The sequence below is a fragment of the Notechis scutatus genome, chromosome 2 (assembly GCF_049901735.1).
Source record: "Notechis scutatus isolate UNSWTSFEM ecotype Mainland chromosome 2, rNotScu1.2, whole genome shotgun sequence".
NCBI classification, from domain to species: domain Eukaryota; kingdom Metazoa; phylum Chordata; class Lepidosauria; order Squamata; family Elapidae; genus Notechis; species Notechis scutatus.
This window is the reverse complement of record NC_142010.1, coordinates 186214454-186241764: the sequence shown is the minus strand read 5'-3', so window position 1 is coordinate 186241764 and position 27311 is coordinate 186214454. Positions and strand designations below refer to the sequence as shown.

At 39.6% G+C, this 27311-nt stretch overlaps 1 protein-coding gene across 2 annotated transcripts in view; it reads right to left on the bottom strand.

Annotated features, from left to right (window-relative positions):
- The window catches only part of LINGO2 (leucine rich repeat and Ig domain containing 2), a 784226-nt gene that overhangs the window by 30091 nt on the left and 726824 nt on the right, over positions 1-27311 (bottom strand). Inside the window, exon 1 of one of the 2 annotated variants that reach the window (XM_087957606.1) lies at positions 8770-8841. The exons of the other annotated variant lie outside the window; for it this stretch is intronic. The gene's annotated coding sequence lies outside the window, so the exon portion shown is untranslated. Of the gene's footprint in view, positions 1-8769; positions 8842-27311 lie in introns of those variants that run through there. 2 annotated transcript variants of the gene reach the window in all.

Genomic DNA, 27311 nt, shown 5'->3' with positions numbered 1-27311 from the left:
GCTGGGCCCTCTCCTCCCTGCCCCTTTCAGGAGTCCCCATGTTCCCCGTTTTGGCTCCCAAGTAAGTGCAAGGGGGCCCACTAGGCCCAAAACAGGGTGTGGGGAGGTATGGTGTGGCTGCCCGTGGCCCATTTTTGCTCCCAGGGGGTTGTAGGGGCGGGGCCCAAAATGGGGTGTGGGGGGCCCCTGCAGCCCGTTTTTGCTCCCAGGTTGTTGAATTATTTGAATCCCACTACTGCTGCATGCTGTTTCCTTTAGAACAGGGATCTCCATCCTTGGCAACTTTAAGATTTGTGGACTTCAACTCCCAGAAGTCCCCAGCCAGCTATTCTTAAAATTGCAAGGTTGGAGGCTCCTGCTTTAAAATAATAAATAATAAAATAATATCCAGCATTCTCCAAATGCATTGAGACCAACAGCTCTCAGAATTCTTAATTGTAGCCACAACACATACAAAAGCCAAACATTCTGAAGAAAAAGAACCATAATTTGAAGGCATACTCTCAAGACAACTGATCAACATTTACGCTGCTCTTAATGAAATAGCTGCATATTTTCAGAAAACCGGTATATGTTTTGACACGTAATAAAAAGCGACAGATTGGATCATTTCATAACTCAAAAACATAAAATATGAACCAGTATTCAAAAATCTCAATTCCTTTATATCAGATGTTTTGTCCTTTCTAGTTAAAAGCTTGACTCAATTAGCCATTTTTCAATATGTTTCATAATATTTGAACTTTCTCACTGCAAGGAACTCTATTGATGGCGAATTAAACACTGAGGAACTCCAGTGTATCTGTCCTGCTTCTTCATAGCAAAGAATTCTAGGACATGTTTCAGTGAACACAACCAGGAAACCAATGGTAAACAGTAACTCATCTAAATTATGAATCTCAGATTTAAGTTTGGTATCAGGAGAATTCTCTGCCACTACTGATGTTCACACTGAAAATGTTCCTTAAACTTTAAAACAGTCTCATAATTCATTATGTGGAATGTCACTTGAAAACTATGTGGGTTCAGTCCCATTGGTTAGTGCTCTTCAGGCTCACAATGTTATTGATACTGTGATGGTAAATCATTACTAAAGTGTGCAGTTGTCTTCTCAACACCTGAAAAAAAATACTGACAATTGTCATCAAGGATACTATGGATACAGCGCACAGCGAGTTTGATTTAATATATCAATATTTTTTCAGTTTTCTCAATTGTAAAATATATGAGGAAGAAGTTAAGTTTTTATATATAATATATTTCTGAAGATTACCACCCAATCAAGCTGTCAGTTTAGCTGCAGCTGAACTCTCCATGAAATAACAGATACCATTAAATCTTTGAAAACAAGAAGGGCTCCCACTGGAGTTTCTTTGAACCAGAGTTTTCTAGCTTACATTAGTGAAGCCAAATATATTTAGTTTTAATGCCTGGTAAAAAAAAATCTCACTGACAGTGCAAGTTATGGCCCCATTTCCTTGCTAAATATCGATATTAAACATTGGCAGTGCTCCTGGCATAGATTTTAGAAGTTACATTTGATTATTCACCCTGCACAAAAATGATGCATTAGATCACGGGTGTGAAACTGGCGGCCCACAAGCCAGATGTGTCATGTGGAGGCCACTCCCGCCCCAGCTCCACAAAGGCAAAAAAACATCACGATATGTCATGTGATGCGATCAAGTTTGACACCTGTGCAATAGATTATTGATATTTTATATGCATTTAAAATATAATATCACATCTATAGCGAACTATTGGTTTGCTTAATGACTGCAGCATCTGCTTAACAGCCACAGTGGCCATTTTATGGCCTTGGCTTTCGCTGAAGCCTGGTATTCAACAAATGGGTCGATCAACAAATGTACTGATTTGGAAGCAGCCACGAGCCTGTTAGAGTTGGATTAATCAAGCGATCAACCAACTACGGCATCGACCACCTCTTCACTAGGTGACCTTCTCATGACGTGAACAGTTGACTTCATGAACAACTGACTACGAGATCAATAACAGCTGAGAACTGAAACAAAACACTTCAACTGAAGTTCTGATGATGATGATGATGATGAAATGTTTGGTGATGAAATGTTCAGAAGCTAAACAGCAAGCTTGGAGAACAAACCACCATCAACTACAAATATTTTCTATCATCTCAAATGTATTGAACTGCCACAAAAACGGCTGTAAAATCGGGTCAGTCCAGTAGTGGGATTCAATTTTTTTTTTACTACTGGTTCTTGGTGGGTGTGGCAGTGGAAGGATACTGTAAAATCTCCAGTCAGAGAGTGATATTTGCTGGTTCTCCGAACTACTCAAAATTTCTGCTACCGGTTCTCCAGAACTGGTCAGAACCTGCTGAATACCACCTCTGGGCCAGTCACATCATGACGATCTGCTTTGCAACCATCACAAATTACAATGTAATGGGCAGATTCCATTACAGATGTAACTCAAGGACTACCTGTAGAAGGCTGGATATGTAAAACTTTTGTGTCCCAGAATCCTCCTGTCTTCACATCCCAGGCTAGTGTTGTCAACAGGCTACTGAAATTGTTCCATTTTTTCAAGCACTGAAAAGCCAACTTTTCAGTTTCCTGCCATGGTCAGTTAATCCATGTATGCTGACAAATTCCAAAATGTTGATATATAATTCTAAAATACGTTCACATCATTTACACTGTATTGATCTTTGTAACATTGTATTTAGACACACTTGGTTTGACAGATCTGGGTCAATGGAATGTGTACACTTTCTACCTGTGAATTAGGTATCAATCAGCACAGTGGAAAGACTGATCAATATTATCCCAGCTGATCACGGTTCAATGATATGTTTAAACATTGGTTAAAATGTATTTAAAAACTGACTTTAAAAAAAAAAGCAATTAAATGTGGTGTCTGAAAAGAAAATAGCACAATAGTACAACGTAGTACAGTCCATTATCAGGTTGAGTGACACAAAGACAAGGAGGTAGGCAGCTCCTGGACTTGGAGACATTAACAATTGCGCAGTGCTACATGTGCTAAAAGAGAATCCTTTGTCTCTCCGTTTAAATTCCTTTCAAGCGTTTATCAAAAATTAACTTGGAAGAGGAAAATGGCACTTGCTTTGTCCTCTTTCTGTCCTCAAGTTGACAGGAAATTTCGACTGCTGGCAGATCAGGATAAAGAAATTTCAAGGGAGCTGGAGCTTTTCAGAAGGGAAGGCTAGAAACAGGAGATGTATTCTGTTATCCCCTATTTTGCGTGCTCATTTCATGAACTCCTGAAATCAAGGAGTCCACATGATCGGTCAAGAATGCCAAGGGAGCAGTTGAGACATCATAAACCAAGCTTCTGGGTAGAGAAGTAGACAACGTAGCAAACATATAAATATGAGTGTCAAAGTGTGTTCAGGATTCTCCTTTGCTAAGGGAGGCCCACCTTTATTCAGCTGAATAAACATGCAAAGCTTATCTAGGTAAATACCTGGATTTTTTCTTTCTTTATACCAGGGGTGCCAAACTCGATTTCATTGAGGACCGCATCAGGGTTGTGTTTGATCTTGGGGGCGTGACCAGGGTGAGCGTGGCCAGCTCAACATCACTCGTGTCGTGGGTGCCTGTGGTGGCCTGAGCACTCCTGAGCTCCATTTTCACCTGAGGCAGCCTCCTGCAACCTTCTGCCAGCGAAAACGGAGCTCCCTTTGCTGTTTCCAGGACAGCCCCACGGGCCAGATCTAAGCACCCTGTGGGCCGGACATGGGCCCCGGGCCTTGAGTTTGACACCGCTGCTTTATACCAAGCCACACCTGAAACCAGCAAAACAGTTTCCATCATATCATCATGGCGTCCATTTTGTCTCTTTTGACCCTATCCTGAGGACATCCCTGAGTTCGGAAGAAAGTTTCTATATTTATACTCGGCATATTCAGCTGTCCCAATTTTGGGACTCCAGCTTTTTCTTGGTGGTGAATTTTTTTTTATAAGGGTATCAGCCATTTCATTTTATTTTTCAGAGCAGGCATTTCATGGTTGTTTCAAAATTACTTCTCTATACTCCTGGAAAGCTCCTTGCTGGAAGAGGACAACTGACTATAATTATGAGGAAAAGCAGCCAATGCCAAGATAAAAATTGCAGACAGAACACTAAGTTTCATCCTTCTCAGAAATGAGTTCTTGAACATTAATTTGGTTGAGTGGCATGCTTGGGGACTTGCATGTAACTCTAATAGAAGAACACATGGACAGGTGATGGAGGGCAGTTTCAACAGACGGGCCTCTTATTCACTTCCAGCTGCCTCTTTTCGGTCTCTTCGAACGATTTGGCTCCAGTGATGGAAAAGACTTCTAATTTGCATAAAGGGTTGCCTTGGAACAGCTTCCCTGCAATCTTTCTGCTTCACAGATTCTGCATCTCGTTTAATAATCTCGGCAATTTCCTCCCCTTGTTTATGGCTCTTAATTTCTTTTGATGTATTATCCCTCTCTCGAATGTGCTGAAAGATGTGTGTGTGTGTGTGTGTGTGTGTGTGTGTGTGTGTGTGTGTGAAAGCTGCATGGAAGCAGTGGGGGAAAAAAAGAGAAGAGGAAGAAAAAGAGGTTTCACTGTTTTAGACTTGGGACTGATGCAAAATGCCTCTTCTCTTAACATTGTAGTTGCTTCCAAGAGTTGCATCCATATGGTTGGTTCACCATTCGGTTTATAGAGACATTTTATACCCGCTTTCCACGGGGACCGAAGCAGATTGTACGATAGTAGATATTCCAGTGCTCCTGTCCCCGGGGGAATATGATATACGTATATATATCACCAGATACATTCACCAGATGTACACATATTTCTAAACGTTTAAAAATATTATTTTCTCCTATCATCCTGCCTGCAACCTGATATTTGTATACCGTGTATCATGATGCATACAGTGTAGTTAGAAAGACACTCCCTATTCTCTGTGATAGGAATGAAGTTCCTGCAAAAAGCAGAAAGAGCAACAGGTTTGGCCTGCATTATATGGACGGATGTCAGACACAAAATGTTACCTCAGTTTTATTCAATCCAGGATAAATCTTTTTCCTGTAATCCTCATTTGAGACGCACCAACGTGCCTACCGTCCCTGTCCTATTGTTTCTTTTATTTTTCTTATATGTACCCATTTCATGTATTCATAACTATGTATATACTTATACCTATTATCTTGAAAGCGATTGACAAATCAAAATAAAATAAATAAATAAATAATAAATAGCCTATTTTGAGTATAAGTTTCCTTTTTTAAAGTCATTTTTCTGTTTGGATTAATAGGACAGTAACAGGTAATCCTGTTGTGTCTGATTTTATGACTTTTTAATTTTTTTTGGCATGGTTGTTAAGCGACTCACTACAGGTGTTGAATGAATCATACTATTGTTAAGTAAATCTGGCTTTCCCCATTGGGATGCTACTGGTTCTGCCTGGTTCTATAGAGCCGGTAGCTCTGAAGAACAGCAGACACTGAACTGGTTCTGTGTTTGCTGCTGTTTGGCCCACCCGCCCACCCGGGCTCTTACCTGTCCTTTATTTCCTGCTTTTTCAACCTCAGCTGCTTTGCGCGGCACAGCTGAGGTTGAAAAAGCAGGGAAAAAGAGGCGTGCGCAAAACGTAATCACCAAACCAGTAGTAATGCCGATTGAATCCCACCCCTGCTGGACCTGGCTGGTCAGAATCTGGTTGGGGAAGTTGCAAATGGTGATCAAATGACCCTGGGACACTACAACTGTGGTAAACACATGTCGGCTGCCAAGTGCCTGAATTCTGATCGCTGACTATGGGGATCTGTAACAGTTTCACTGGTTGTAAGTCCGTTTTTTTCAGTGCCGTTATAACTCTGAATGGTCCCTAAACGAATAGTTGTAAGTTGAGGACTACGTGTATTTGGTAGGCTAGCTTTTTTATAATTGGTATATTTTTTTCTAAGCACCTAGTTTTTGACACAAGTTCTACATAATATATGTTTATGTATATTCCTTTAGAGCAAGGGTCTTCAAACTTGGCAGCTTTAAGACTTGTGGACTTCAACTCCCAGAAATCCTGAGCTAACATGACTGGAGGAGGAATTCTGGGAGTTGAAGTCCACAATTCTTAAAGCTCCCAAGTTTGAAGACCCGTGATAAACATATATTATGTGGAACTTGTGTGAAAAACTAGGTACTTAGAAAAAAATATGCCCATTATAAAAAACCTAACCTTCCAAATACAGGTAGTCCTCAACTTATAACCATACATTTAGATAGACAGATTTCTCCTTGATGTTGTTCTCCGAGAAAACTTTTTTGGTGTGCAAATCTCCCTGAGCTTATTCTTAGTAACATACATTTCTCCAGTGCAGGCTCCTTAATGTAAATCTCCTTGAGGTTATTTCATACCACATACATGTTTCCAAGGCATAGTTTTTAATAGCCAGGATTTGCCAGTATAAGCTCTTTTAAGGTATAAGTTCCACATATTGTGTGTAAGTTTTGGAAACATATGACACAACTCTGGATTTTGGATTGGAGACAGAGGTTATATTGCATAGGATGAAAGTGTCATAGCCCAATCCATTTTGACACGTTCAGCAAAACCTCTTTCCCATAGAAATCGGCAATTAGGTCTCTTTTATATTCCTCATTCCAGAATGTAACATATCTAATATAGTCTCTTAGTTCAAGCAGCCTTTGTAAAAAAAAACAAAAAAACCCATCAGCCCCATTTCTGTATTCTTCCAAATAACTCAACTATGTTCTGCTCACCTCACATATTATATGAATCAACTAGAGCCTTTCAGAAACAACAGATAAATTATATGAATAAACAAATAAACACATTAAAATGCCTACTCCCTCATTCACTTAACATATTGGCTGGTCCTAGGCTAAACTCAAGATAAGGTATCTGTATGTGGCCTCTGCAAATAGGGCACGCTCAGTGGTGCAATTTTTGCTAGTGAGAGCAACTTAAGGTTTTTAAGTAGTGAAAAGTATGCTGTTACCTGTGACGGTATAAGGTTTGATCAATAAAATTAACTAAAAGCATATACCCTAAACCTCAAGAGCTACTTTGCAAGCAGCCAACTAACCAGAGTTGGCACTTCGTTCCGGCATTTGCTATAACTCTTTAAAGGCAGAAGTGGTCCCTTTTCTCATGTCCCAGATTTTTAAATTATAGCTGCGTGCTATAATGAAATGTGCAGCCAGTTTTCCTAGGCAATTACCTCACTGAAGTGGAGAATCTTTAATTGAGAATGAGGTTCTAATTAAAGTTTCAATCAGGGGTCAGTATTTTATAGGTCTGCATTTTATGCACCTTCCGCAAGTTAGATTTTGCTAGACTGTGAGAGATCAGAATATTTCCCCCCCCTCATACATTTGTGGATTGTGTCTGTGTTAAATGTACATTTTTTTAAAAAAAGAAACAAATGTTAGATGGAAAAGAAGATTGAGTTTGTTGGCCAATGCTTTTAATTACTGGCAGCAAAACATTCAGATACTGTATTTGATATGCCTTTTCCTATGACTCAGTGATTATTAGTCTTCCTTCCTTCCTTCCTTCCTTCCTTCCTTCCTTCCTTCCTTCCTTCCTTCCTTCCTTCCTTCCTTCCTTCCTTGATTCAATCATCTCTCTTCTGCCTATACAACACTGTCCCTTTGGCTGAAAAAAATCAGATTTTATAGACCAATCTCATTTCTTACTTTTGTCACAGAAACAGGTTTAGTAGTTTTGCTGAACTATGCCACATATGGACTGATCAATTGGAACTATCTGAGCAAAGTGGCCACTTACTAAGGATGAAATTGTGTTTTCCTCTCTTATATTTTTCAGTCATGGCTCTTGAAATATTTCTTGGAGCCACGAGAAAGTAATGAAATTGGTGCACTATTCAACCAAGGGAAGATGGGCATCCAGAGAAGGGAAACAAGGAAGGAGAAATGCTGAAACATCCATTGTGATGTTATAGTGCAAACCCTATCTTTTTTGTACACATTATTATGGTTCGTCACAGTCAGACAGATGTTGAGACTGGATTTGACATTTTTGTCTATCTATCAAGCCCTTTCTAAGGACCTGGGTTTGATGGGTGTTACATATATCATTGCAGGGTATTATATACTATTCTATTGTGTACTATAGGCTATTTCATATTATTGAAAGGGATGGAGCTTCCACTGTATGTCACTATGTGGTGGCACAGTGGTTAGAATACAGTATTGAGGCTGACTCTGCCCCCTGCCAGAAGTTCAATCCTGACATGTTCAAGGTTGACTCAGCCTTCCATCCTTCCAAGGTCAGTAAAATGAAGACTCAGATTGTTGGGGGCAATATGTTGACTCTATAAACCGCTTAGAGAGGGCTGTAAAGCACTGTGGAGTGGTATATAAGTCTAAGTGCATTTGCTATTTTAACTTTACCTTTTGAATTTTTAAATATTATTGCAAGGATGTCATGAATGAGGACAGTTTTGGCTATCAGCTATTTTCCTTGTCAACATGAAACCCAGTTCAATGCCTGTACAGTTTATTTATTTAACAAATTTATATAGCCACCTATCTACTCAAGGAATTTATAGTTCTTCATCCTCATACCCTTTCCCCTGCACTTCCTCCTTAAACAAATAACTCTGGGCAGTTAATAGCCAATGCAGAAAAAAATTGTATATAAAAATCATTACAAAAAAAGTATAATTAAAAGCATAAACTTAACACAATAACTAAGGCACTGAATAATTAATAACCCACAACACTAAAATATACATATTGGGCTGTACTAACCTGCTTTCTGTTCTTTTCCCTAGGGGGGGAAATTAGATCTTCAGAGCCTTCTAGAAGGCCAGAAGGGTGAGGTTATCTAAACCAAATAAAATTATTTTAAAATTCCAAGCATAGACTATTGCTAGAGATAGACTTCTATATTTAGAATGTAATAATCTCAAAAAGGATTGTCCCATATCTATAATTAGCAATTACATGCCATATTGCATGTAAAATTGTAGCATGTCATTTGGCTCAACTTTTCACTTTTCACACATCATACACACACACAAAATATAAAATATTTGATGCATAACAAAAAGTATATACAACACCAGCCATTTTATTTCTCTTTATCACATCTGTAGGAATGAAGCCACTGCTTAAGAAGGAATGGCTGTAATCAGGGGTGGGATTCTACCGGTTCTGACCAGTTCTATAGAACCCCTTGTTAACTTTCTAAACAGTTCGGGGAACCGGTAGTTAGAAGCAATCTCCTTTTGTTTTTTTTCCACCCTTATTACATTCTTGCCAGTATGCCTAGACTTCCTATCTCCAGAGCTTCTGGGGCTTGACTTTCTTAAAGGGGAAGGGTTGTTTTAAGATTTTTACACTGCTGTTGGGAGGAAATACTTCCCTGGACAATCAGCACTTTGAAGAAATAATTGAATAATGAAGCAGAGCTGTCGGAAAGAAGCTTTTAATGACAGGGAACCAAGATGAGTGACATTCAGCAAGGCTTTCTTCACTAGCTAGAAAGATTGGCATTCAAACGTGAGTTTGCATACTCTTTCTGAGTTTTGGTCTACAACTGGTTTTTGGTGAAAGTTTAATCTTGTGTTTATTGATGGGAAATTTTTCCCTATTCAGCTTCAACAAGCAACAGCTACTTTTGTGATTTAATTATTTGTATTGTGTTTGCATTTTTCCTGCCTCATGGTTTTTTTCTCTATTTGGGGAGGGGGGGGTCTTCCTTCACTGCTTTAGTGGTATCTGGCACTGTCCTTTTGGGGTGTACTTCCAAGAGGCAGGATGCAAGCTTGGCACTGATTTTTTTACTGCCTTTCTGGGGGGCATGTGACCTTTCCTTAAATCTGGATGATTTCCTTAGGATATCTTGTGAGCTGAGTGAGACCAGCTGGTATCTTTAAGTGGTGCAAATGGATCTAAGGATTGCTTCTCCTGGGTGTGCTCTTTCTGGAAAGCTTAAATGACCTCTCTGCTAAAGGGTTTCACTTTATGAGCAAGAGTTGGCTGCTGATAGTTATCACTGCATTTTAACTATTTTAATTCCTCAAGGTACTCTGGCACCCTGCCTGATTTGTAACTCCGGCTTGCAGGTATTTTTAATCTAATGATTGGTATTTAGGGCAGCTTTTTGCAAGCAAAGAAGCTTTTTGTATTTTTGTACAGGTAATCCTTGACTTACAACAGTTCATTTAGTAACCATTCAAAGTTACAATGGCACTGAAAAAAGTGACTTATGACCATTTTTCACACTTATGACCATTGCAGCATCCCCACTGTTGTGAAAGGCCAGGTGAGGAGAAATGCCCCTTGACATGAGTCATGTCGAGTTGGCCACGCCCACCCAGTCACATGACCACCAAGCCACACCCACCAACTAAGCCATGCCCACAGAACCAGTTGTTAAAAAAATTAAATCCCACCCCTGGCTGTAATGTACCTTGAAAGGTGTAAGAGTAGAAAAGATAATGTTGGACATGAGCAGAGCTAGTTCACTGCTCAGTCAAAGGGCTGAGGTTTTCATAAAACTAGTTTCATAAAACTAGCCAAGGTGATATCCCTTTGAGAGTGATGGAACTGGGCAGTTTTGTCAAATACCAAATTTAGTTGTGACTATTTTAGCTGATGTTAGAATTTGATTATGTTTGTCTTTGTCTTTTGTTCACTCCACAGATACCTTAAGATGGGCAAAAAAGAAGGAGTTGGATAAAATCCCTATTCTGTTTTAAATGACATCACTAGAAAGAAAGTTCTGGAGATGAAGTATAATTATTCATTTCAGAGACAAAGAGTTTGTCTAAAAATGAAATTCTTCTAAAACAGGTTTTATATGTTGGCATTTAATTTTCTTCAAAATACTCCCCTCACCTCTTTCCTGAATCTTAGAGTTATGGATGAAAAGTAACATTATGGAGATAGATAGAGATATTATGTGATCTCCAGATAATACATAGGTACTTCAAATTGCCATTCCAATTCTCTGTGACAGAAGCCATAGACTCTTTTTAAACATTTCTGTAGTAATTTTTTTAGTATATGCAACAGTGATCCAATTAGATTTCAATTTATAAGACATTTTCTGTGATACACCACAAGCAGAAAACTTGTTAGTTTGCCAGCCTCTGTTATGTGTATTTCATTTTTTAACAAAATTATTAATGGGGAATGCTTTTTTTCCAGTAGGATTTAAATATTACTTTTATAGAGGAGGAAAAACAAAACAAAGGTGGCAGATTTTGATAGAGGGTCATGTTCATGTTTTCTTATGATTTTTAAGATTTATGGTTACAGTATGAATAGCAATATATGTAAATAATTTCATCTCCTCATTAAGTCCAAGAGTGAATTGAATGTTTATTGATTAACTGGTATATTAATTGTACCTTAAAATATATATTTGCAACTTTTTATATAATCCATCCTTTGCAACCTAAGTTATTTTTCTTAAATATCTTTTGTTAAATATCTTGAGGTGCTTTATTTTCTAATTTACAAGGATAGTCTTAAAAGCCATCAGAAATATCAGGACACCAGACATAACTACCTCTTGTTATTATGCTCAGTATGGCATTTACCTAAATACAACACAAGTACCATCTAAACACTGCAGTTTTTATCAACACACTTGCATCTTTTCATAATATAATGATGTGTTTCGAATTTCATTTTGTGGTATGTAGTTAGGATGATGGAAGAAGCTTGCAGACACTTAGTATATCACATGACACAATGGGTATATATTTAGAGCATTCTAATAAAGCCAGATCTCCATATAGCTCCCCACTCAGCAACTTTTGAAGACCAGGAGCAATCTAAAATGATAAGTGCATTTCTCTCTTCACATTTGCTGTGTGCTAATATCCTTCTGCTTACTCACACATTTCAAAAGAAAAATAATTTGAACAGAAAAAGTATTCTTTGTACTCGTAGTACTGCTGTATGAATTGTATTGGGAGACGATGCCATATTTTGTGGCAATACGAAGTTCTATGCTTAATCTAACACTTGTTCTACTACTGATTGATAAAACAGAAATATTAATTGTTTGTGCATTGCATGAAATTGTTTAATATGTTGGGAGCTCAAGCGTTTCTTTCTCAATCCTACTGATATCAGCAGTTTGGAGAATTTTTGTCTCCAGTCCCTAAATTTCTTAGACAGGGAGGAATAATAAGCAGTTAAACTGACAAGAATCAGTCAAGCTGGTTTTCCTTGATCTTTGCACTCAAAAGTTTATAAGAATGATGAAAACATACCTCCTGAATTTCAAGATAAGCACATGCTAAAGCAGGGGTCTCCAACCTTGGCAACTTTAAGACTTCTGGACTTCAACTCCCAGAATTCCTTTTGGGAGTTGAAGTCCACAAGACTTAAAGTTGCCAAGGTTGGAGACCCCTGTGCTAAAGGATGTTATGGGATGGTACATATTACATGAAACCAGTGGGTAGGAACAAAAAGGTCAGTGATGCATTTAATTAGTGTAACTAATGAATGAACTCTGCTTGTTATTTTCTCAGAAAATCACTCTTCTTCCTGGTTGAAACGTCAGCAAGAGGGCCCTCTTTATTTCTGCGCATAAAGAGCATTTTTACTAGCAATATACAAGAAAATCTCACTATGGACATCATCTGTCAACAACTGGCTAATGCTGGCCAGTCCACCATCTGCAGTTTGCGATTAACCAAAAACTCTGAAATATATTCCCTATTTATCCTCTACCATCTGTAACATCTAGTCAGGGGAAAGTTCTGTCGAATGAAAAAGCTTGAACCTTCTTTCTGGTGCTATTTGCTGGATCCCAAGAAAGATATTGTTCAACTACTATCCAAGTATTTCTTCAGAGACCTTCAAAGCTATGATTGCTTTTCAACCGGATTTTGTATCCCCTTTCTTTTGCTGGCATTTTTATTTCCATTGATGGAACATATTCTCCAGCGAATACGCTAGTTCTCGATTCATTCCTTGAAATAGTTGACAAATACGCAGTTGCTTGTGCTCCCTTTGGTGCCATGTAGCACAAGGTTTTGTTTATTTACATAAAGGAGTGGCGAGAGCTGTCCAGTGGTGCCTTATCTTTGCATTTTTGATCCTGCCTGAGAGCAAAGGCTTCTCGGTGGCTAGAAGCTTCTTTTTAGAAAACAAATACAGCAATGATCCATGTTTTTATTTTATTTATTTTTTGGTCTTGGCTGAGTGCATTCCTTTCTCTTGTTCCTCCTCGAGCTGCCATAATAGAAGCATGGTTCCAAACACAGGAAAACCCCTAGGCCTTCTTGATGGAAGGGCTTTACCAGCAGGCTACACTAGAGGGCGCTACACGTTTCACCAGATTATTACAAATGGATTTATTGAACCAAATTGCTTTACTTAAGGACCGTGGATCTCTGAAAGAGATGGCAGAGGCAACAGCAGCATTATAAGGAGGCTTCTGCATGTGATGATAAGCAATTATTGCCAGATCAAAGGAAGACTAGATAAGGCTGCATTTACCATTTATTTTTTGTATTATCACTATTTCATTATGGAGAGCTTCTAAGAAATGTGTTTTCGGAGCTTGGATTTCTTGGGAGTATTTATCAAAACAAAAACCTGAATGCTATTGAAAAGTTTACATGAGGAAGAGAGCTCTGGCTGGCCTCCACAGACCCCCAACGAGGAGCTCAGTGCCATTTTCAAACAAGACAGAAACAAATCCTTTCCTTTGCTTGATTTTTAAAAAAAAATAAAAGGTGGACATTGATATTCCTTCAAACAGAATCCGAAATACAAACATGCAGACATGAAAGAGGAAAGGCAAGAAGCTCACTAGACCACTGAGAATCCTTTTAGGAATGATTTCAGATTCATATTCTTTATACAAAGCATTACTCTGACAACAGCTACAAGCAGAGGCTTTTATAGGCCTGGTTTAAAAAAAAACAATTTGCATTCTATCAGAGTGGTGTCAGTAGGTTTGGAGACCTCAGCACAGTGTTTTTGTGAGAAAAAAACTGGCTGTAGAAGAAAATGCATTTTTTTTCCAATGTAGATTACTATATATATATATGGCCGCTGAATAAATTCTTGTTTTAAATGGGGCCTATCAAGCGGTTTTGTGGGGGATTTTTCTTCCTTTTGCTAATGAGAAGGTGTGGGGTTAAAATAATGTATTATACTATAAAATACTGGTACTACCTTGGCTTTGGCCTCTGAGTACAGAATCAGTACCTTTGATCTTGTCTCAGGATAGTACATTTTGGCTTTGCCATTTGTTGTGTTATTGTTGTCCGGCTGGTAGCCCTCCAGCAGCCGAATCAGAGGAGAAGGTGTGAGAGTCAGGGTCAGCATCAGGCCAACGTGGGAGCTCTGAGTGGGAAGAGGGGATGGAGCTGGCAGAGAGAGAGAGACAGAGAGAGAGACAGAGACAGAGAGAGACAGAGGCGGAGCTGTCCATCAGCCCATAGATGGAGAATCAACAGCCCCCAGGTGGCTGATCAGGAAGAGGAGGAACAGCTGGGTCCATTGCCTGACATGCAGATGCGCAGAAGGCAGAGGAGAGGAGAGCAGTGGAAATCCGTGGGCCGATCCTTGGGAAGAAAGCCCCACCCTAGCCCTGGGGATAAAAGGCGGGAGGGGGGCGGAGATGAATAGATCATCTCCCAGTCAGATGGACTTGTTAGCTTGCGGTGAGAGAGAAACTTTTTGCCGGGGCTGCTGGCGCTCCTATATAAAGGAATCTTTGAGATAACTTCAGAGGATTAATTGAGTTTGGGGAGCTGGGTCAGAACAGTTGCATAGTTTCTCCTGACTGTCACAATCTTCCTTCAGTTGGGGTCAAGAAAACAAGTGGCACATCATATTTCGGATCAAGGCTTTTATAGCAACCGATGGTGGGCACCTGGCTTAGCATATCTGCTTTTCCAACATTTTAGTTGAAAATGCTGGGGGCTGAGCATGTAGCCCTGACAGATACTAGCACAATTTTTTTCTTGTCCTGCACATGATCACTGATGCAGAGGTTAATAGTTACTGTCAGCCTGACCAAACTGGATGCTTCTGCTCCAGTTGTGTAGTAATTCTCCATATTAGATTTCATGTGTAACTTTTTTTGGTCACCAAGCTGGTATATTTCAGATTAATTCAGATTGCCATATGCCTCTTCCCCAGGCATATTAATAGTTCTCTCTGTGAAGCTAGTAATTCTGCCTTTCCCAACAAATTAGCTTCTCTTTCTGCTGGCCAGCCTTGTGTGTTTAATTCCATGTCAAGGCAGGGGCTTTTATATTTTCATTTCTTTTGGATAAAAATATAAGCGAAGGTTTACACTTATTTTGGTAACAGATTGTGAAGATGGTTTTTTTTAAAAAGTAATCTAATTTAAAACTTTAAATCAGATTTTATTTCTCTTTAAATACACCTTTATTTATCCATCTCTTTTCTATTATTTCTTTGAAGAAGAATAGGGGTTACAGAATTGGACCTCCTTAACAAAAGAAGTTGCTTTGTGATGCATACCAGATTTGGCTAATCTTTTTTCTCTCTCTAAAGGCTGGATTACACTTTCTGTTTGAGTCTTGCCTAGGATTCATAAAGAAGTAACTGATGACATAATATCATTAAAAGGAACGGGGTTGAAATTTTCAGACCCAGAAAAATATTGTGTGTTTATTTATTTATTTGGCAAAATTGGTACCTGCAATACTTGCAAAGGCTTAATGCACCCATTAAGAACATTATTAAAAAATAATATTAAATAAAACAAATATTTATTGTTTTATGCTAGTTAAAAGCCCCGGCTGTCACACTACTAAAGATTCTACTGTATTCTGTCTTTGTCAACTACATTTTTGTTAAACTCTGCAGCAACATGTCATCACAGATTTAAGAGCCAAAGAAAGGTGGTTGACAAAATTATATAGTTTGACTCAAACAATATAATTCACAAAACAATGTCATGCAGCAGCTGCAGGTATAAAAAAAAATCAGGCTGTGCACTGACTGTTACTTTTCTGTTTTAAGCACAGGCATTAATATGCATGTGTATTAGAGTAAGTTATGCTGGCAGATAGAAGCTCTCAATGCCTTGAATATTGATCATAGCTCTAGCATTATTTAGAAGACTTCCCAAATGAGGGATCACGCAGGGGCAATATTTTACCAAGAGAATCCTTGAAAGGGAAACTGTCCCTAATAAAAAGATAGGTAGAGTTTATATATTCATCTTTCCCCCCACCCACCATAGCTAATTTCCTCTGTCGTTTTACTTTCCGTTCTCCGTAAGTCCTGAAAGTGTTACTGTCATCCTTTGCACAGAATTAAAACAGAAGGATTCTCAGGCATCAGTATATTCTGAAAACATATATTTGCTCAGAAAGATTGGAAGATGCAACTGTTGTGCCTCGCCAGATGCCAGCAGAGCTGGTGGCAGACTTGAATGGTGAGGAGCAGGGGTGGGATTCAATTTTTTTTACCACCAGTTCTGTGGGCATGGCTTGGGGGTGTGGCTTGGTGGGCGTGGCAGGGGAAGGATACTGTAAAATCTCCAGTCAGAGGTGGGATTTGCCGGTTCTCTGAACTACTCAAAATTTCCACTACTGGTTCTCCAGAACTGGTCAGAACCTGCTGAATACCACCTCTGGTGAGGAGGTTGGGGAGGAACTTGGGCCAGTCCTGGAGTCTGGAGAAGACTCTGATGGATTCTCTGCATTGGAAGCAGAGATGGAGCCAGAGCCGTCTGACATTTCCCAGATGCCTTCGGAGTTGGAGATAAGTGGGGAAGAAGAACAGCTGGGGCCTGTTCCAGATGCGCATATGAGCAGAGCTATCAGGAGCGAAGAACAACTGAGGAACAGGGGCTGACTCGGGAAGAAAAACATATGGGGACACTGAATGGCCCCTTCCTGGGGAATAAATAGAAGCAAAAGGGGAGTGGTGGTTGCAGGAGACAATAATTTGTATTTCCTTCTGAAGATTTACTTATAGTGGCACGAACTCCTTGTCAGGAATTAATTTACAGCTTTGGGACTGGAAGGTCTCAGCCTGGCAATTATCCAAGGACTGATAAGGTCTGTTCTTGCAATTAACCCTTGGAAGGATTATTGCCTGGACTTTTCTGTGTGTGAATGTCATGAATTCATAGTAACTAAATAAAGGGTTTTTTAAGGGGGGGACACAAGGAGTCTGTTTCTTGGTTCTGCTAAGGCTGGGTCAGAACATCAACATCCTGTACAGTTACCAAGGATGGCCCTCATTCTTTTTCTGAAAAGAAAACTAGCTGGAAAAATTCTTGCTAAGTAGATAGAAAGTGCAACTTGAAGAAAGCATGACTGATTTTTTTTTTCAACAGAAAGCTTTGAGGGCTCTAACCACACAAGTTCAATTGCAACCAACACCTAGACTTCAGACAAAGCAACAGATTTAGCTCAAACGGAATTGGAAAATTGGCTTTCTCTGGGAGCTTAATCAGCACCAAAGGAGGTGATCTAGCATTCTGTTCAAGGAAGCAGTGAAGATTTAAACACAGCATACAGTATCTACACAATCATTTTTCCAGATACGGTATGCTGATGCAGCACTGAGGACATTATCGCCTGCTGACTGGCCCCTGGTTTGTTGTTATCAAAGCTGAATTAAGTTAATGGGCATTTATTAAGTGTCCAAATCTCAGAACACGGTTATATTTGCTAACAATAATAACATGGAGGCAGAAAACAATGTTCCACAATTCAGAGTAATAGGCCACCATAGCACTAGGTCCAGCCAGAGGAGCAGAACAGCCTTTGCGCTTAATGTGATCTAAAATATTTAATTTGTAGTGTCTGAACAAGAATCAGGCTCTGTAGATAAAATGGAAGAGAAAATACAATTGATTGCAGAGCCCAAAACCGGAAACTAAAGAAAAGAGTGACTATTGGTGCTCTTTTCACAATGCAATGTGGAAAGTTTTATATTGGCTATAAGTGATACCAATAAAGGAGACATATGTACCTTAGGGTTGAAATGAGGAGTCCTTGATGCTCTCTGAGCTTGATTCTTTTCTTGCAGACATTTCATTATCAAAACAAGATAAATTAGATGCTATTACCTAGTTTGGATAATGAGATGTCTGCAAAAAAACCAACCAAGCTCAGAGAGTACCAGGGATCCCTCATAACTATGAATAAATATGATAGCCAGGATGGGATGCTATCTTCATGAAAATGTCCAAATTTTTATATCTTCATGAGATAATAAAAAAAAATTATGTCAATTGCTTATTAAACATCTAGTCCAGCCTTTTCCAATCTGACTTTGTTCAGATGTGAGGGACTACAATTTCCAGGCTGACTAGGAATTCTGGGAGTTAGAGTTCTGATATACCTGAAAGGATCGAGTTTGAAGAAATTTAATAGGCTCTACTCAGTGGTCAGGACAATTGGTTGGCATAACTAAGGGCCAGATTAATGACTTTGTAGAATATCTTCAAATCTAATTTAGTTGTTTATTGACCACCTTTTAAATATATAGCATACCTTTGTGCTGTAGCAAAAGAAGGAAGTGAGCCATAATGTTAATAACCAAAGGGAAGAAGAAAAATATCTCCAAATGTTGGGTCTGGTGAAGTTAAATGAAGGTTTCTTAGTGAATAATTATTTCTTGAGCTAGTTTGGTGCAGTGTTTAAAATTACAAGCAAGAACCCAAGCAACTATGAGTACTACTTGTACCTTAAAGCATGAAGACAGCTGGGCGAACTTGGGCCAGTCACTCACCCTAAGCCCTAGGAAAAATGCAAGGGCATGCCACTTCTCAAAATGCTGTCAAAAAAACAGTAAGGATCTGTCAAGACTGACATGAAGGCACATACAACCCTTGCCATTTTTACTGAGTTGATAATTCATAAAAATTTCACTGTGCATAGGATTGGTAGATAAAAGTATAATGTAAACTGGTTTCACACACAGGATTGTGTGTGAAATTGCTCCCAGAAATCTTTCTTATCTAGGCCCATTTCCTATATTTTGCTCTATTGAAAACTGCTTTTAACTATTTTTTTCTCAATTCAAACTCTTGATATACAAATAGTACTGGCACTTAAACTTATATACCACTTCATAGTGCTTTTACACACTCTCTAAGTGGTTTACAGAGTCAGCATATTATCCCCAACAATCTGGGTCCTCATTTTCCCAACCTCAGAAGGATGGAAGGCTGAGTCAACCTTGACCCAGTCAGGATCGAACTGCTGGCAGTCAGCAGAGTTAGCCTGCAATACTTCATTCTAGCCTCTGCGTCACCATGGCTCTTTAAATCACATGTGGTTTAACAGCTTTCTTTACTAAGAATGTCAAAAACTGGCCAATGTTAAATATAAATTCAACTATAGGCCGGAAGCATCGTCTTAGTGCCTTTTTTTTTGTGACCACCAGTTTTTATTTTGGCCACAGCTGCTGAAAATTGATGGCATCAAGTCTCATCATTCAGAGGAAATTTTAGAATCCAGTCATGACAAGATTAGGATTGTTAAAACTGCTGGAATTGGAATCAGCAGTATTTCCTTTGTACTAGCTATAAAGCCACTGTCTTTTAAATAAAAACACAATACAGCTGTTTTCATGCCTATAGCAACACAGTGATGACAAGCTGACTGTCATTACATGACAGAAACAAGTGGCAAAGGTTACAGGGCTCTTTGATAGTTTTGCTAGCTTGGTTTGTTAGGATGGATTTGGTCAGGTGTAGTGTCTCATGCTCTGACCATGTCAGCATCATCTTATAAAACGAGTCCACAAAGTGGGAAAAATGATTTTGATGTATAACTTCAATTAAATACCAAGGGCAGGGTAGAAGGTTAAATAAAATGAAAGTCATCACTATGTTGGTGATATTGGGTACAGACTGCAACATTGGATGATGAATCTCAGTCACATTCACAATTGCACTGAAGGTGCTTTAGGATCTCTTCAGGCAATTGTAGCCTCTCACCGATCTTCTACAACTATCCCAAAGGTGTTTTTTCAAGAGGCAACTGGAATTTCTGGTTTTTCTTTGAAGATGTTTTGCTTCTCACCCAAGAAACTTCTTCAAAAAAACCCCAGAAAGTCCAGTTGCCATGACCTGGATGACTGAGAATCTCCATAGACCTATGATGGCGAGCCTATGGCACACACATGCCAGAAGTGGCACACAGAGCCATTTCTCTGGGCATGCCAGCCATCTCCCATTGCTCTTCCAGGTTCCAATGTGCCCATGCTCACCAGAGACCGGAAAACCAGGTGGCCAGCGCGCATGTGTGTGATAGAAAATGGAAGCTCAGCTTCCCAGCGCGTGCATGCCATACCAAGAAACTGTTCTTCCAGTTTCCGGTGCTTCCTTGTGTGTGCGCGTGCTCCCATTTCAGCACTCACTGCCGAAAAGGTTTGCCAACACTGCCACAGACATTCTTCTGCAACTACACATTTTCAATATGCAGCAAGTAACATGCAGGAAGGGGATACTTTGTAAAGGCAAAGTATACTTTATACTGAACTGGATCCACTTTTGCAAAACCTTTGGAAACCGTCCTCCTACCATGCAACAAATTCCGGTTGCTTTCCCCAAGTTTTCACAGAGCAAAGCTATCTCTTTTTAATCTGTTTTAATCCCACTGTTATTTCTATCAATAAAGGAGAACGTTTGTAGCTCAATGAGCTTGCTTGTTTTCTTGCAGCACTGATGTTGTTACCTAGTTTGGGTAACGAAACATCTGCAAGAAAACAAGCAAACTCAGAGAGCACCCTCTCATCATTTCTGTAAATAAGAAATATTTTCAGGCAGCAACATACCTAATGCTCCTTCCTCTTCTTATTTTCCCTCAGAACAACCCCGTGAAGTGTGTTGAGTAGAGAGACTGTGATTGGGCCAAAGTTACTCAGTCAGCTTTCCTGCCTGAAGTAGGACTAGGACTCGCAGATTCCTGGTTTCTAGCCTGGTGATCCAAAAAACAACAACAAAGAAGTCCAGCTGCTTTTTGGAAAAGCATCTTCGGGACAACCATGACTTGGATGTTTGAAGAATCTCCATCAACTCCTAGCTTTACATTCTTATTTTTGGAGCTTCATCACATTCATTTCAGTTTTTCCTGAAATGGTGTGGTTACATGAACCGCATTCTTTAATTTATGACATTCATGATATTTGATAAACGTAATGTATTCTGTGATGTTTTAATTTTTAAAGGTTATGCAAATGGTAGGTTTCTTTTTAAAAAAAATGCACGAGTTATTAAAATCAAATGCATGTTCCAGTAACATCAACCTTGGTTCCATAACCATTTATGAAACAAAAGCGCATTAGCAGTTTGCTAAAGAATTATTCACTGGCCTTTCTTGCCGAATACCCATCCATTTTCATTTCATCCAGCTGTTCTAACTGTTTCTGGTATCCATACCGTGAGCTTTGCAGCTCATAATTAAACTCACATAATTTTGCTTACACAGCTGTTCTTAAACTATCACCAATAGTGCAAGCTTCACATTGCTGAGGTCAGCCATTTGGAGAATGGAATTAGGGACAGGCTGTGCTAGTTACACCAAAGAATCACAATTAAAAGAACTGCAGATTGATCATCTTCTCCATCCTTTTAAAATGTTTGTAACTCTTTCAATATATCTTAAGGCACGGGTGAGATTCCACTGGAATAACAACCGGTTTGGTGATCGTGCGCTTTGCGTGTGCACGCTCTGCATTTTAAAAAGGCAAGCCCATACTTACCTTCAACTGCAGCCTCTGTGAAGAAAACAGCTGATGCATGGCAAAATACTCTGCCACGCGAATCAGTTGCGCTCTAAACAAAGGCATAAAGTACAGCAAAGAGCAAGGTTGGGTGGGTGGGCCCACCTCCTCGTTGCAGCGAACCGATTTGTAGAGAACTGAACATGGAAACAAGGGGTTCGCCCGAACCGGTCCAAACCCACGCCTGTCTTAAGGTCTCCTGCCTACAGTTAATTCCTCATCAACCAATTTAAAACTCTAAGTCTCATTTAGAAACATAATCAAAGGTTCCCACACCCAAAGTGAAGAACTCTGTGCCAACCCATTGTTTTATTTTCACTACATCAAATGAAGGCATTTCTTTTATTAACTGGTCAAGCAATATGGCAAGACCTGATTGACACACTGCATATGAAATACACAGTCAAATTATCCAAAGGAAATACATGATTTACTAAGTTTAATGAGCTTTTCATTAGCTGAGCTTCTGATTTACCAAAGTGCAGGTAGGGGGGGGAGAACAAAAAGAGACTCTCTCTCTCTTCTGATATGGTGTGTTTGAATTGTAATTGTTCATGTAGTTTCAAACAAGTACTAATTTTTGCTAATGCTTGTTCCTGATTGATTAGATGCCCCATTTTCAGACTGAGGCTAAGGTGCCCATAGACAAGTACAGCATTTTATAATTGTGCAGCAAGAGCAGAAGATGTGATCATTTGCCAACTACTTATTATATGAACACCTATATCAAAGCATGAAAGCACTAATTAGAAGGGCTACTCTACTATTGTGTAGTGCTTTTAGAAAGTGAGCCAAAAGTTACAAAAGGACCATAAGCTTACTCCATTATGAGAACGTATGTTCTTGCATTGGTTTTAGCCTGGACTTTTGAAAACTTCAATTGCTGCAGATGGAAAAAGTCTGAAAATTGCACCACTTCTGCAGTGTTAGTAGAGAATGACAGCACATGACAAAAGTCCTATTGGAACAGACCTAGGTCCATCAGACCGTGGCCCACAAGGAAACTCACAAGCAGGACACCCTTTTCCAATTAACTCTCTCATACACTTTGGCAAGTGATCGTGAACCTGTGACACGTGTCAAAAGTGATACAGCACACCATTTGGGCTGACACACCAGCATTTGCTTACACCCAACAACTGTTCTCAAAAGCACTACCCATTCTCACACATTTTTCAAAGGCTGCAGAGGTCACACAAGAGAGTTGTGCTCTTGCACGGCCTCCGGAGCCGCTGAAAATTGTGCAAGAACGAGGTGTGCTTTCATGTGATTTTCAGAGGCTGCAGAGGCTGTGGAAGAGAATTCTCTGACACTGCTTCAAGAACAAAGGCCTCCTGCGACCTGAAGCAGCTTTGAGTAAACCACAGGGCCATGTCAACAAAAAGTGAACACCATCTGAATATTAACAGCATGCAGAAGATCCCGGGATACACTGGGCCAGTGAGATAATTGTACCATTCCCCAAGGCTCGTGTTTCTTGGGGAATGGCACAAGGCAGCCTTTTTGAGTGTCAGTGGTGGTGCTAGGGCTGAAGATGAAGACTAGGCCATCCTCAGTAGTGCTCCTGAGTGCTATTTTTCTGGATGGCCTATATGGGGAGGTAGGGAAGATAATTACAGTGGAACCTCAGGTCGTGACTGTAATCCATTCCAGGAATATGGTTGCAACCAAATTTGGTCATGGCTAGAAGCACGACCGTCTGCGCATGCATGGACAAAAAAAAATGGCACCAAAGGGGAAATTGATGCAGAAAGGAAATCTTTCCATGCCGATTTTGTTTGCCACCCAATTTTTGAATCGTGACAGGATTCAAAAATCGGGTGGATTTTTCAGTCATCACCTGATTTAGTCGCAAACAGAAGCGTTCGCAACCCGAGGTTCCACTGTGTTTATTTTTTATTTGGGGGGGGAGGGGTTGGCATACCAGCAGAGTCAAGTTAGGCATTTTCTGAATTTCTGACACACTGAGGTCAGAAGGTTTGCCATTACTGTTTTTGAAGATAGAAGTGAATTGGCCTTATGCTTGGAAGCAACATTAATTAGCTAAGCTAGTAGCTATTGATAGTTTTCTGAGAAACTGTCTACTCCCTTTCTCAAACCATATAAACATTTCGTGGCATATTTTATGAGTTGATTACACGATTCATCAAGAAATAGTTCCTCTCATTATGTTTTAATTAATTTCATTTGATGGCCTTGAGTACTGGTATGATGGGAAACAGGAAAACACGGTAGCGGAAATTCTGGAGAACTAGTAGTGGAAATTTTGAGTAGTTCAGAGAACCAGTGGCAACCTTCCCCCAGGAGTGGGAAGGGAAGGAAGATTTTACAGTATCCTTATCCTGCCATGCCCACTAAGCCGCACCCATCAAGCCATGCCATGCCCACAGAACCGGTAGTAAAAAATTTTGAGTCCCACCACTGGAAGACTGGATACGTTTCAGAACAAAAATACTATGGGACATAAGCTGCAGAGGTGGTATTCAGCAGGTTTTGACCAGTTCTGGAGAACCGGTGGCAGGAATTTTGAGTAGTTCGGAGAACCGGCAAATCCCACCTCTGACTGGAGATCCTTCCCCTGCCATGCCCACCAAGCCATGCCTACAGAACCGGTAGTAAAATTTTTTGAATCCCACCACTGAACAAGACACAGCCACAATGAGGTGTTGGATATGATCCTTAGGTGCATTATGGCTTGACAGCCATGGTGCCCAACAAACATGAACATTGTCTCGAAACACTGAGAGCAATATTTCCCAGCTGTCTATAGAGTACAAGGTTGATAGCAGAGAGATATTTTTCTGCAGACAAATAAATGTGGGCAGTATTTCACAGAAAGCTGAAGGAAAGGAAACGACTGATCTAGTGCACGAGGTTGTTGCAGTGCATATTTAAAATGCCATGTCTGTGACCAGGTATCATGATGGATGACAGCGCTGCGACAGCCATTTAATCTTTACAAAAAAGTCAACAAGTACAACATCCGAATGTCTGTGCAATAAGGAAGGCTTCATGACCATTATGCCTTGCTCCCCCTTCTCACATCTTCATTCCTCAACAGCTGATCCCATGATTAAATTATTTACCAGGGGGGCAGTAAATACTTACTAATGGTCCTGAGTCTGTCCATGAAAGTAGGCTGCTCTCATTTCTTCTGCTGCTTGTAAGAACGTCATTGTTTGTCGCTGCTCAAAGACAGTAATCATATTCCACAATGTACGGAACATTATTTTTTCACATTCTCTCATGCTTTAGGTTGCCGATAATATATAATCATGCAACAATTACTTGTACCTTTATGGATGATGCTCAGAGCACATTTTTTTTTCATTACAGGTGCTCCTTGACTGACAACAGTTCATTTGATGACCGCTTGAAGTTACAATGGCACTAAAAAAAAAAGTGACTTATGACCATTGCAGCATACCTATGGCCATGTGATTTATGTTTGCATGTTTGACAACTGTCTCACATTTATGATGGTTGCAATGTCCCAGGGTCATGTGTTTCCTTTTTGAGACCTTCTGACAAGCAAAGTCAATGGGGAAACCAGATTCACTTAACAACTGTGTAACTAATTTAACAACTGCAATAAATTCCCTTAACAAATATGGCAAAAAAAAACAACAACACGGGGCAAAACTCATTTAAAAGGTTTTGTCAGGACTCCAACAAATCCACCTCCATTCAAATCATAAGTCTCTAGCCACATCTCTCAGAAGTAATAAAATGGATTTATTAGAAGTGGCTATGTTGGTGTTAGCTGGATGCAGCCTATACTAAAATAGTTTCATTTCTTCCTTGACCCTGGTCTTCCCCCCACCCCCTGGATGTATATTCTCCAATGGGACACATCCATCCCCAAGAGTCATCAATCATGCACTCCAGTAATATTCTTGTGCTCAGACAATTTTGGGCTGCCAGGGTGATTATCTAGGCACTTAAGGAATGCACTGTTTCCCCCTAAAAAGACCACTCCCTTTCTTTTTAGTTGACAGATTTCTCATTTAACAACATAAATTTTGGGCTCAATTGTGGTCATGAGTTGAGGACTACCTGTATTATTATTTCTGTTCACTGAGCTTGCTTGTTTTCTTGCAGACGTTTCATTACCCTAACTAGGTAAGATCATCAGTGCACTGTTGATGTTACCTAGTCAGGGTAATGAAACGTCTGCGAGAAAATAAGCAAGCTCAGAGAGCACCAAGGACCCCCTCATTTCAACCCTGGGCTGCAAATATTCTCCTTTACTGGTATTTCTGTTCAGTTTCTCCCACTTTGACAGGGAGAGAATGTGTGTCCGTGTATTTAATATAAAGGAAAGAAACTCCAGCACATTAATTGAGAAAGAAACTCCAGCAAGCAATTTTCCTTTCCACAAACCCGAGTGGAAATAAAACACACATGACACAGCCCTATTGTAAAGCTAAGCAGAATTAGTTTTATCAAAACATAAATCAGAAATGAAGATCCTTTGGCAAACATATAACATGATGACGCTACTGCATCAAATAAGCAAGCCTACATTTGAATTCTAGATACTGTAGAGCTGCCAACTGACTCCTTTCTCCTATGCATTCACCAGCAGTCTGAGAAACCTACAAAATGTAAATCTATTGAATGGTATGTGGGAATGACCTTGGGAGACAGGTGGAAGAACAGCAAACTGGACAAACATTGTGTAAAAGATATTTCAACTCACAGAAGGAAGGAAAGTTTGAGAAGTATTTCAGAAGGGAACCTCCCTCGTATTCTGGAGAATACAAGGAAAGGATGGGTTCCCCAAACCCCAAAAACTTTAACCTTAGACTGTCTACTATTGACCTCACCCCCTTCCTAAGAGGCCTGTAGGGGGCGTGCATAAGTGCACCAATCATGCCTACCGTCCCTATCCTATTGTTTTTTATTTTTCTTATAAGTATCTATCTCATGTATTCAAAACTATATTTATTTTTATACTTGTATCTTGTAAGTGATTGACAAATCAAATAAATACTAAAATACTAAATACAGAAAAGAAAAAAAGAAACACCAATCTGTTAATGTAGCCTTACAATAAAGATATATGTTGTTACTCTTAGTTAGGCTATTTGTCTGGACTACTATTTAGGGGTAACAATCTTTTGGTTTTAAGGGATTTGCCAAATTTTAACAAGAACAGAGTTCACTTCGGGATGGGAGGAAATATTCAGTAAGATGGAGGCCATGACAGAGAAGGAATCACTTCCAGGGACCTGCCAGATATAGTTTCCTAACAGACAGGACCTTCTCTGCTAGATATGATGGGATGGGAAGATATAACCAATTTGGAAAATTCAAGCATATTTAAGCACTATTATTCAATAGCAAAAATAACTCTTCAATTAGTGATTATGAATTCCAGATCTTACTATTTCTTCTCTTCTTATCCATCCCCATCTTTCCTTTCATTTTGGATAATTGAACAATTTGATTCACATCAGAAAAAAAAAAAGAATGACTGTTTCAAAGAATTTCTAGCCAGGACAAATGAAATGAAAATCAAGTGATGTAAAATGGCTCTTCACAAAATGCATCTTAATTAGAAAGAGGTATGTGACAGTATTCAA